Genomic DNA, 12,268 nt, shown 5'->3' on the forward strand with positions numbered 1-12,268 from the left:
CTGCTCCAATCCAATTGCGCGGGACCTGAGACTGCATTAGTTAGGGAAGCAGAAACCGGCCTGAGTAGGGCCACAGGCCTCATCTGGCCGGATCAGCGCCGGGGTAGCTGGAGCGCAGGGTTGCCTGACACCCGCCAGCTACCCACGACCCCCGCCTCAGGATTTTGGGACTGCTGGTGAGTGGAACACAGCTTGTGCTCCAGTCCAATCACGCGGGACCTGAGACTGCTCTGGTTGGGGAGAGAGAAATCCGGCCTACATAGGGCCACAACCCTCTTCCAGTCAGAAAAGCACCGGGGAGGCTGGGGCGCAGGGTCGGCTGACACTCACCAGCTACCCACAACACCCTCCACAGGATCTTAAGACTTCTGGAGAGTGGAACACAGCTTCTGCTCCAATCCAATTACACGCGGGACCAGAGACTGCATTAGTTAGGGAAGCAGAAAAACGGCCTGAGTAGGACCACAGGCCTCTTCCGGCTGGACCAGCACCGGGGTACCGTCAGCTACCCACGACCCCCGCCACAGGATTTAGAGACTGCTGGTGAGTGGAACACAGCTTCTGCTCCAATCTTTAAACAGTGACAACGATAACAACTAACCCCAGAGATTACCAGATGGCGAAAGGTAAACGTAATAATCTTACTAACAGAAACCAAGACCACTCACCATCATCAGAACCCAGCACCCCCACTTCGCCCAGTCCAGGGCACCCCAACACACCGGAAAAGCTAGACACGGATTTAAAAGCATATCTCCTGATGATGATAGAGGACTTCAAGAAGGACTTTAATAACACACTTAAAGAAATACAGGAGAACACTGCTAAACAGGCAGAAGACAATAAAGAGGAAGCACAAAAATCCCTTAAGGAATGGCAGGAGAACAATGCTAAAGAGTTACAAATCCTTAAAGAAAAACAGGATAACATAATCAAACAGGTAGAAGTCCTTACAGAAAAACAGGAAAACACATCCAAACAGATGATGGAAATGAACAAAACCATACTAGACCTAAAAAGGGAAGTAGACACAATAAAGAAAACCCAAAAGGAGGCAACACTGGAGATAGAAACCCTAGGAAAGAAATCTGGAACCATAGATATGAGCATCAGCAACAGAATACAAGAGATGGAAGAGAGAATCTCAGGTGCAGAAGATTCCATAGAGAACATCGGCACAACAATCAAGGAAAATGTAAAATGCAAAAAGATCCTAACTCAAAACATCCAAGAAATACAGGACACAATGAGAAGACCAAACCTACGGATAATAGGAGTGGATGAGAAGGAAGATTTTCAACTCAAAGGACCAGCAAACATCTTCAACAAAATTATAGAAGAAAACTTCCCAAATCTAAAGAAAGAGATGCCCATGAACATACAAGAAGCCTACAGAACTCCAAATAGACTGGACCAGAAAAGAAATACCTCCCGACACATTATAATCAAAACAACAAATGCTCTAAATAAAGATAGAATACTAAAAGCAGTAAGAGAAAAAGGCCAAGTAACATATAAAGGCAAGCCTATCAGAATTACACCAGATTTTTCACCAGAGACTATGAAAGCCAGAAGATCCTGGACGGATGTTATACAGACACTAAAAGAACACAAATTCCAGCCCAGGCTACTATACCCAGCCAAACTCTCAATTAACATAGATGGAGAAACCAAAGTATTCCACGACAAAACCAAATTCACACATTATCTCTCCACGAATCCAGCCCTTCAAAGGATAATAACAGAAAAAAACCAATACAAGGACAGGAACCACACCCTAGAAACTACAAGAAGGTAATCCCTCAACAAACCTAAAAGAAGACAGCCACCAGAACAAAATGCCAACTTTAACAACAAAAATAACAGGAAACAACAATTACTTTTCCTTAATATCTCTTAATATCAATGGACTCAACTCCCCGATAAAAAGACATAGACTAACAAACTGGCTACACAAACAAGACCCAACATTTTGCTGCTTACAGGAAACTCATCTCAGAGAAAAGGATAGACACTATCTCAGAATGAAAGGCTGGAAAACAATTTTCCAAGCAAATGGCATGAAGAAACAAGCTGGAGTAGCCATTCTAATATCTGATAAGATTGACTTCCAACCCAAAGTCATTAAAAAAGACAGGGAGGGACACTTCATACTCATCAAAGGTAAAATCCTCCAAGAGGAACTATCAATCCTGAATATCTATGCTCCAAATACAAAGGCAGCCACATTCATTAAAGAAATTTTAGTAAATCTCAAAGCACACATTGCACCTCATACAATAATAGTGGGAGACTTCAACACACCACTTTCACCAATGGACAGATCATGGAAACAGAAACTAAACAGGGACACAGTGAAACTAAGAGAAATTATGAATCAAATGGATCTGGCAGATATCTACAGAACATTCTATCCTAAAACAAAAGGATATACCTTCTTCTCAGCACCTCATGGTACCTTCTCCAAAATTGACCACATAATTGGTCACAAAGCAGGCCTCAACAGATATAAAAATATTGAAATTGTCCCATGCATCCTATCAGATCACCATGGACTAAGGCTGATCTTCAATAACAGAATAAATAATAGAAAGCCAACCTTCACGTGGAAACTGAACAACACTCTTCTCAATGATACCTTGGTCAAGGAAGGAATAAAGAAAGAAATTAAGGACTTTTTAGAGTTCAATGAAAATGAAGCCACAACATACCCAAACTTATGGGACGCAATGAAAGCATTTCTAAGAGGAAAACTCATAGCTCTGAGTGCCTCCAAAAGGAAACTAGAGAGAGCACACATTAGCAGCTTGACAACACACCTAAAAGCACTAGAACAAAAGGAAGCAAATTCACCCAAGAGGAGTAGACGGCAGGAAATAATCAAACTCAGGGGTGAAATCAACCAAGTGGAAACAAGAAAAACTATTCAAAGAATCAACCAATCAAGGAGCTGGTTCTTTCAGAAAATCAACAAGATAGATAAACCCTTAGCCAGACTCACTAGAGGGCACAGGGAAAGCATCCTAATTAACAAAATCAGAAATGAAAAAGGAGACATAACAACAGATCCTGAAGACATCCAAAACACCATCAGATCCTTCTACCAAAGGCTATACTCAACAAAACTGGAGAACCTGGATGAAATGGAGAAGTTCCTAGACAGATACCAGGTACCAAAGTTGAATCAAGATCAGGTTAATGATCTAAACAGCCCTATATCCCCCAAAGAAATAGAAGCAGTCATTAATAGTCTCCCAACTAAAAAAAGCCCAGGACCAGATGGGTTTAGTGCAGAGTTCTATCAGACCTTCAAAGAAGATCTAATCCCAGTTCTTCACAAACTATTCCACAAAATAGAAACAGAAGGTACTCTACCCAACTCATTCTATGAAGCCACAATTACTCTGATACCTAAACCACAAAAAGACCCAACAAAGATAGAAAACTTCAGACCAATATCCCTTATGAATATTGATGCAAAAATCCTCAATAAAGTTCTTGCTAACCGAATCCAAGAACACATCAAAACAATCATCCATCCTGACCAAGTAGGTTTCATCCCAGGGATGCAGGGATGGTTCAATATACGGAAATCCATCAACGTAATCCAGTATATAAACAAACTCAAAGACAAAAACCACATGGTCATCTCGTTAGATGCGGAAAAAGCATTTGACAAGATCCAACACCCATTCATGATAAAAGTCTTGGAAAGATCAGGAATTCAAGGCCCATACCTAAACATGATAAAAGCAATCTACAGCAAACCAGTAGCCAACATCAAAGTAAATGGTCAGAAGCTTGAAGCAATCCCTCTAAAATCAGGGACTAGACAAGGCTGTCCACTTTCTCCATACCTATTCAACATTGTACTTGAAGTCCCAGCCAGAGCAATTCGACAACAAAAGGAGATCAAAGGGATACAAATTGGAAAAGATGAAGTCAAAATATCACTTTTTGCAGATGATATGATAGTATATATAAGTAACCCTAAAAATTCCACCAGAGAACTCCTAAGCCTGATAAACAGCTTCGGTGAAGTAGCTGGATATAAAATTAACTCAAACAAATCAATGGCCTTTCTCTACACAAAGAATAAACAGGCTGAGAAAGAAATTAGGGAAACAACACCCTTCTCAATAGTCACAAATAATATAAAATATCTTGGCGTGACTCTAACTAAGGAAGTGAAAGATCTGTATAATAAAAACTTCAAGTCCCTGAAGAAAGAAATTATAGAAGATCTCAGAAGATGGAAAGATCTCCCATGCTCATGGATTGGCAGGATCAACATTGTAAAAATGGCTATCTTGCCAAAAGCAATCTACAGATTCAATACAATCCCCATCAAAATTCCAAATCAATTCTTCAACGAATTAGAAAGTGCAATCTGCAAATTCATCTGGAATAACAAAAAACCTAGGATAGCAAAAACTCTTCTCAAGGATAAAAGAACCTCTGGTGGAATCACCATGCCGGACCTAAAGCTCTACTACAGAGCAATTGTGATAAAAACTGCATGGTACTGGTATAGTGACAGACAAATAGACCAATGGAATAGAATTGAAGACCCAGAAATGAACCCACACACCTATGGTTACTTGATCTTCGACAAGGGAGCTAAAAACATCCAGTGGAAGAAAGACAGCATTTTCAACAAATGGTGCTGGCACAACTGGTTGTTAACATGTAGAAGAATGCGAATTGATCCATTCCTATCTCCTTGTACTAAGGTCAAGTCTAAGTGGATCAAGGAACTTCACATAAAACCAGAGACACTGAAACTTATAGAGGAGAAAGTGGGGAAAAGCCTTGAAGATATGGGCACAGGGGAAAAATTCCTGAATAGAACAGTAATGGCTTGTGCTGTAAGATCGAGAATTGACAAGTGGGACCTCATGAAACTACAAAGCTTCTGCAAGGCTAAAGACACCATCAATAAGACAAAAAAAACACCAACAGATTGGGAAAGGATCTTCACCTATCCTAAATCAGATAAGGGACTAATATCCAATATATATAAAGAACTCAAGAAGGTGGACTCCAGAAAGTCAAATAACCCCATTAAAAAATGGGGCTCAGAACTGAACAAAGAATTCTCACCTGAGGAATACCGAATGGCAGAGAAACACCTGAAAAAATGTTCAACATCCTTAATCATCAGGGAAATGCAAATCAAAACAACCCTGAGATTCCACCTCACACCAGTCAGAATGGCTAAGATCAAAAATTCAGGTGACAGCAGATGCTGGCGAGGATGTGGAGAAAGAGGAACACTCCTCCATTGTTGGTGGGATTGCAAGCTTGTACAACCACTCTGGAAATCAGTCTGGCGGTTCCTCAGAAAATTGGACATAGTACTACCGGAGGATCCAGCAATACCTCTCCTGGGCATATATCCAGAAGATGTCCCAACCGGTAAAAAGGACACATGCTCCACTATGTTCATAGCAGCCCTATTTATAATAGCCAGAAGCTGGAAAGAACCCAGATGTCCCTCAACAGAGGAATGGATACAGAAATTATGGTACATTTACACAATGGAGTACTACTCAGCTATTAAAAAGAATGAATTTATGAAATTCCTAGCCAAATGGATGGACCTGGAGGGCAGCATCTTGAGTGAAGTAACACAATCACAAAAGAACTCACACAATATGTATTCATTGATAAGTGGATATTAGCCCAAAACTTAGGATACCCAAGATATAAGATACAATTTGATAAACGCATGAAACTCAAGAAGAATGAAGACCAAAGTGTGGACACTGTGCACCTTCTTAGAATTGGGAACAAAACACCCAGGGAAGGAGTTACAGAGACAAAGTTCGTAGCTGTGATGAAAGGATGGACCATTTAGAGACTGCTGTATCCAGGGATCCGTCCCATAATCAGCTTCTAAACGCTGACACCATTCAATACACTAGCAAGATTTTGCTGAAAGGACCCAAATATAGCTGTCTCTTGTGAGACGATGCCGGGGCCTAGCAAACACAGGAGTGGATGTTCACAGTCAGCTATTGGATGTATCACAGGGCTCCCAATGGAGAAGCTAGAGAAAGTACCCAAGGAGCTAAAGGGATCTGCAACCCTATTGTTGGAACAACATGATGTACTAACCAGAACCCCGGAGCTCTTGTCTCTAGCTGCATATGTATCGAAAGATGGCCTAGTCGGCCATCATTGGAAAGAGAGGCCCATTGGACTTGCAAACTTTATATGCCCCAATATAGGGGAATGCCAGGGCCAAAAGAATGGGAATGGGTGGGTAGGGAAGTGGGGGGCGCTATGGGGGACTTTAGGGATAGCATTGGAAATGTAATTGAGGAAAATATGCAATAAAAATATTAAAAATCAAAAAAAAAGAAATAAATCACCGTTAATACAAATGAGTTTGAAGTTTCTATTAATAAGTCAGCAAGAAAGAATATTTTGAAATGCAGCATTTGATGGATACAGAAAATGTTAAACAGATTTACAGTGCTTTGTTCTGTATTGGTAGAAGAATACTAAATTGAATTCTGGAGTTAGATATGTATAAAATAGCTGAACATTTGTGATGAAGAAGCAGTAGTGACCTAAAGGTAGTTCCGAGGGTGTCCACCTCATCCCACCAAGCACTGTGACCTTGTCAGGATTCTCAACAGACAGCACTGGCAATGACTGACAGAGAACCTTCACGGTAGAAACAGGGCTTGAGAGACTTCAACTTGGCTTCAGAAATGAGTCAAGTGAGACAAAAACAATACTTAGGAGAACTAAAAGAATCTTTTATCTTGGGCTAAGAGGACCAGAACATTATTGTGGAAAAGGGAAAATACATAAAAGATTACAGAGTAAGTCACAAAAAAAACTGGATTCTGGTGAAAACAGTTGTGGATTTTTTTTCTTAAGGTTCACATCACAAAGCACCAAAAAAATAGGTAGCTGAAATTTAAAAAACAGAAATTTATTATCTCGTAGTCCTGGTAAATGTTTAAAATCAAGGTATGAGACACAGGCTGTGGTATGTGCTGAGTCTTCCAAGGTGCATTTAGCTTCTGCTATTTGCTAACATTTGCTAGCATTCCCTGACTACCAGATGACTCAATCCAGTCATATGCTCAACTTCTCCCTGTGCATGTCTATCCATGTGTCTTAATTTCCTCTTTTCATAAGGATAGCAGACATATTGGATTAAGGCCTGGTTACCTTTATAAAGAAACAATTTCTGAGTCATTTTGTGTTTTGAGGTTCTGGGGGTTCGAACTTCAACATTGTTTAGGCAGGACACAATATAACTCATAATAAACAACTTACTGTGGATTAACAGTCAGATGCCTAGCAGGGTGGCCAAGAATGCATAGAGATGGAATATGGAGACAGTTGTGCCTCTCTGGACAGAACATGCTTGAGGGGCTACAGCTATGTCTGGGCTCACTCGGGGGTGGGGGTGGAGGTGGGGGAATCAGAATGAGGAGGGAATGCAAAACCAGGTTCTTAGAGCATGGTTTGAAGGAAATGGGGCTGTGTAGCCTGAGGAAGGATAGACATGTGGATAATGAAAGCCGTCTTGAGTATATGACCAGCTGGCTGAAAGCAGAACTTGACTTGTTTTTCATGATCCTGGGGTTGGAACGATATGATTGAGAGAGATTGATTCAACTAGCACAAAGACAATTCTAAAAGTTAATGAGTCCGGAAGCAGCTGAAATTTCATGGGCAATACTGAAATCTCTGCCTTTGCATGTCTTCAAGCACAGACTTGACAGAGACAGGCAATCAAACCAAAGCTGTCTTAAATCAAGAGCCGTCTGGCTGTAATGCTCACGAATTTTATGCAGGAAGCACTCTTTAAAGTGAAGAATATTAATGTTCAGCCACAGTAATCTATAATATCTTACAAGGCAGTAAAATGTGCTAGCCAAAGCCAGGCGGTGGTGGCACACATCTTTAATCCCAGCACTCGGGAGGCAGAGGCAGGTGGATTTCTGAGTTCGAGGTTAGCCTGGTCTACAGAGTGAGTTCCAGGACAGTCAGGGCTACACAGAGAAACCCTGTGTCAAAAAACCAAAAATAAAAAATAAAAAAAAAAAATGTGCTAGCCAAAATGTAGGATTGTTTTCTATTACATATAATATGGCAGACAGTACATTAAGGGGAAAATACTTTAATCCTACAAGAAAATATTAAGTGTTCTAAATAAAGATAATATGAATACAGAAAAGCCACAAGATCAAATAAAGGGAAGGGAAACCATATCCAGTCACAGAATTGTAAAGTAAAGTAGCATTTTAACTTTTAAAAAGGACATATGACATCTAGACTAGACTAGAAATGGACTATTTAATACAGACCAAATATCTTCCCCCAATACCCAAGAGCATAAAAGAAACAGGAAGGGCAGATGCTAATCTGAAGAAAACTGATTTCTCTGAAGGAGGTTTGGAGGGACAGAGAGCCAGCAAGGACGAGCCGCTGGAAAGGGCACAGGCTTGAGAGTAAGGCAGAGAACAGCTGGGTTTGGCTCTGCTACCAACCAGCTGCACGTATTTTACAAAACACACTCCCATTCCTCTATTTGCTCTGTTATTTAGGAGAAGGGAAAAGGAACCAGATGATGTTTTAACAATTTCACACAACTGTGTCACCATGATGCTGATGTCTATCACAGATAGAGAATGGAGACACACTTCAACAACCCAAAAACATAGGGAAAGCTCAACTTCAAAAACCCAAAGCAAGAATCAGAGTAACTGCTTGAAAACTAAAGCACATTTGGGTACAGAAGGTGTGTTTATACTTCCAGGGCTCCTATGTCAAGATGGGAGAAGGAGGCAAAAGACAGCTTGGAAGCTCACAGAACAGCTAGTCGGGCCAAATACAGCAGTGATCCACAACAGCAAAGAGGTCCTATGGAAGGAAGGTAGTGGAAGGTATAACTAAGATTGTCCTCTGACCCACACTTCACACATATACACGTACACACATACACACACACTCACACACCTATACAGACACATTATTCACACAAAGATAAAAAGTTGTTAATCAATTAACATATTTCTTATTACAACATCAAATGCTAAAGTAAGAGGTATCTTGTAAACAATGATTAATAAAGATTATTGTAAAGCTATTCATACTCAATATGAGATTTGAAATGATCTGAGGTATAATATCCTAAACCTACACTTACGTTTCACTTCCAATCAATTCTAAATATGTCACCACCTAGGAGGTGTGGCTTAGAGTTAAAGTCCTAAGTCCTTCTTCTACATTAAGACTTTTTTAAAAAGTCTACCATATTGAATTTGACACAGATTTAGCAATTTGTATAAATTCTACCAAGTGACTTTTTCGATCTAAAGAGGAGACAAATCTAAAGAAATGACTAACATTTCTGTCTAATACAGAATAATGTTGCAGTAAAACAAGAAGATTCAACACATCGGAAAAACTTAAATAACTGGTGATGCTCAGACAGACTGAAAAGATGTGGGAGTTTTTTCAACACAACAAATGGAGAAGTCTTTCCAGCACTGTGATCAGCACTGTGATCAGCAGGTGTGTAAGGAACGGAGGGAGAGACTTGAGGACTTACAGCTGCTTGGATATTTCTGAAACAGAAGTGCTAAGATCAGACCACAGCAAGATGTGTGATCAATGGAGATGTTTCCCAAAGGACTTCAGGTCACTGAAACAACAAAGGCCTTGCTTTCCTCTCCTTTTTAAAATAATTTGAGAATTCATATGTGAAAACTGTGTTTACATAATTTCTCCCTGCCCTCTCCTCTTCCCCTTCCTCCGACCTCTTTCCACCACTCCACCCCATTCCTTGTCATATTCCAGACCTCTTTTTCTTTAATTATTACATATTATATTCATGTAAATATATAAATACAACCCGCTAAGTCCATTTAGAGTTGTTCCTATGAATGTGTGTTTGGACTAACCTCTTGGTGTTAGATGATCAGGTAAGAGGATTATCCCGGGGGAAGACTGATGCTCCCTGCCTTGGCAGTGTTTAGTTGCCTTGTGAGACAGCCCTCGTACACTCTAGCATGTCAGCTGGTATCAGTCTTGCTCAGGTCTTTTTAGGCAGACATATTGTTGGGATGTTATGGTATGGTGTCCCTGTCTTATGTGGAGGACCCAATCTCACAGCACCCATCTTGACCTTTAGATCTAACATCTTCCTGCCTTCTCTTCTGATATATTCCTTGAGCCTTATGTATAGGGGGTTCCTGTTTATGAAAGGAGCTATATTTTTTGCTCACAGTAAAATCACAGCACAACATAATCTTCTAAGTAATTATGGATTCCTGAATTCCTGACTTAAAGTACTGTAAAAATAGCATCCAATCAGAGATGATTAATAAAATACTTTATCAATGGAAAGTAACTATAAATGTCACACCTAAAGGGGCAAAGTTCACAGAATGAGACTGCAAAAGACCCACACAATATCAAAGTCCAGCACTGTCAGACAGACTTATGAGGCGTCTAGGGTGTGCTTTTATCCCCTGCCCCAACCTTCAAACTGTGTGTGCACAGGTGATGCTAGCTTTGCCTTCACTGGTGCAAGCTGGCCATCTACCTCTTAGTCTGCATTTGATTTGGATTAAGAATGGAGGGAACGGGCAGCACTTACATTTCAAAAAAGTCTGAGGATGGAAGATCAAATTTGCATTCTCCCTCAGCAATATAAAGCCAGACTTTGGAAAGCCGTGAAATCCAACACTGGTTTTTAACTGATATTTAAACATCTTGTAGTTGAGAAGGCAACAGGGTTCCTGTGTGTGTGTCAGCATCCCCAATGAGAAAAGCAGACAGTGTGGAGAGTATTTCCAAAAGTCACACATTGGCAGACTTACTGAGGCTAACACATTTGAGTAGCACTAGCCAATCCAAGGCTGTCTTGCATAATTAATAGATTTGGTAGCCTTGAAAAAGAACTTTTTCCATGAAGAGCTTGCTTTGAAAGCAAACTTCTCTTGCCAGGTCTCCTGGGAGATTGATTTTTTTCCAGCTCACACTATCACTATCTCTGACTCATCCTGAAATTGAAGGAAAAGCATTCCTATAAATTTGAGTAGACATGTGGGGATCATGATGGAAATATCTAGGTGTCTCCAAATGTTGCCACTTAATAAAGCACCCCATAGCCTTGCTAAAGCTCATGTTCAATGACCCCAACTCTGGGCTACACTCTGAAGTGGAGAAACAGGTACCAACCCATGGTCATCATGGTACCAACCCATGGTCATCATGGTACCAACCCATGGTCATCAGAGAGAACACTTCATAGGACCCAGGGAGGCCACACACAGTCATTCTAGGAAGTAATGATTTACTCTTAGAAGAGGAAATGTAGAAAATTCTCTGAGCAGTGGAGAGAGGGGTCAGGCATGAGAAGAGGGAGAATTGTACAGACACTTGAAGACATGACGAGAAAATGCCAAACAAGCTTGGGTGGCCCTTGAAAGCCCCAAAGTCACTCAGTTAACTGATGATAAAAACCAAATATGATCCAGAAGAATGGGATTTCTTTTGGCTCACACTCTTGGATGAAGGCATTTGGGAAAAACAAACTGATATTCTGACTGTGCTGAGATAAAATACGGCACTCCTGTTGGCCATCGTATTCTTTCAAGTTCACTTTAACTCAGTGTTAGCACCTTGGTATTAAGTAGCTAAAAGTGTGGCTGGGTGGAAAGGTGGAAACCATTTTCGTTTCGTGTGTAAAATGCAGCTCACATTTCTAGTCAGGAATTTCATGTCCTACCACTGAGATATAAATTCTTGGGATCCTGGCTCGGGCTGTTGGTGACCTCGTCTGAGGCTGCTCTGTTTAGCGTCTAACAGGTGAGGTTGACAGAAGACTGACCAGGGAAGCAGCCCACCTTCATACTGCGCACACATCTCTGCCTCAGAAAACTCTGTTAGCAGGAATGAAGCAGCTTTGGCACAAAAAGTAAGTTATACTGAAGAAAAACGTAAATGGTTTCTCGTGTGGGGGCTGAGATTTTCAGACCTTTTTCTGTTTTTTTTTTTTTTTCTTTTTTGGCTGCAAAAACATTTTACTGTTCTATAAACAGTCTCCTATGGCCCTAGTTTTATTTTAATTACATGTATCCATCTTTATTTTTCTCCTACTAAACCTGGGGAAGTAAAGTATTACACATCTGAAAGAAACCGCATATGGAAAGAACCACATTCTTGGATGGAAACACCCTGGACTAGCATGGCCATTTCTTTGGAGGATGCTCACAGCTTCCACATCCAT

The sequence above is a fragment of the Mus caroli genome, unplaced genomic scaffold, assembly GCF_978045245.1.
Source record: "Mus caroli unplaced genomic scaffold, Mus_caroli_1 scaffold_11, whole genome shotgun sequence".
In the NCBI taxonomy this organism is placed as follows: Eukaryota; Metazoa; Chordata; class Mammalia; order Rodentia; family Muridae; genus Mus; species Mus caroli.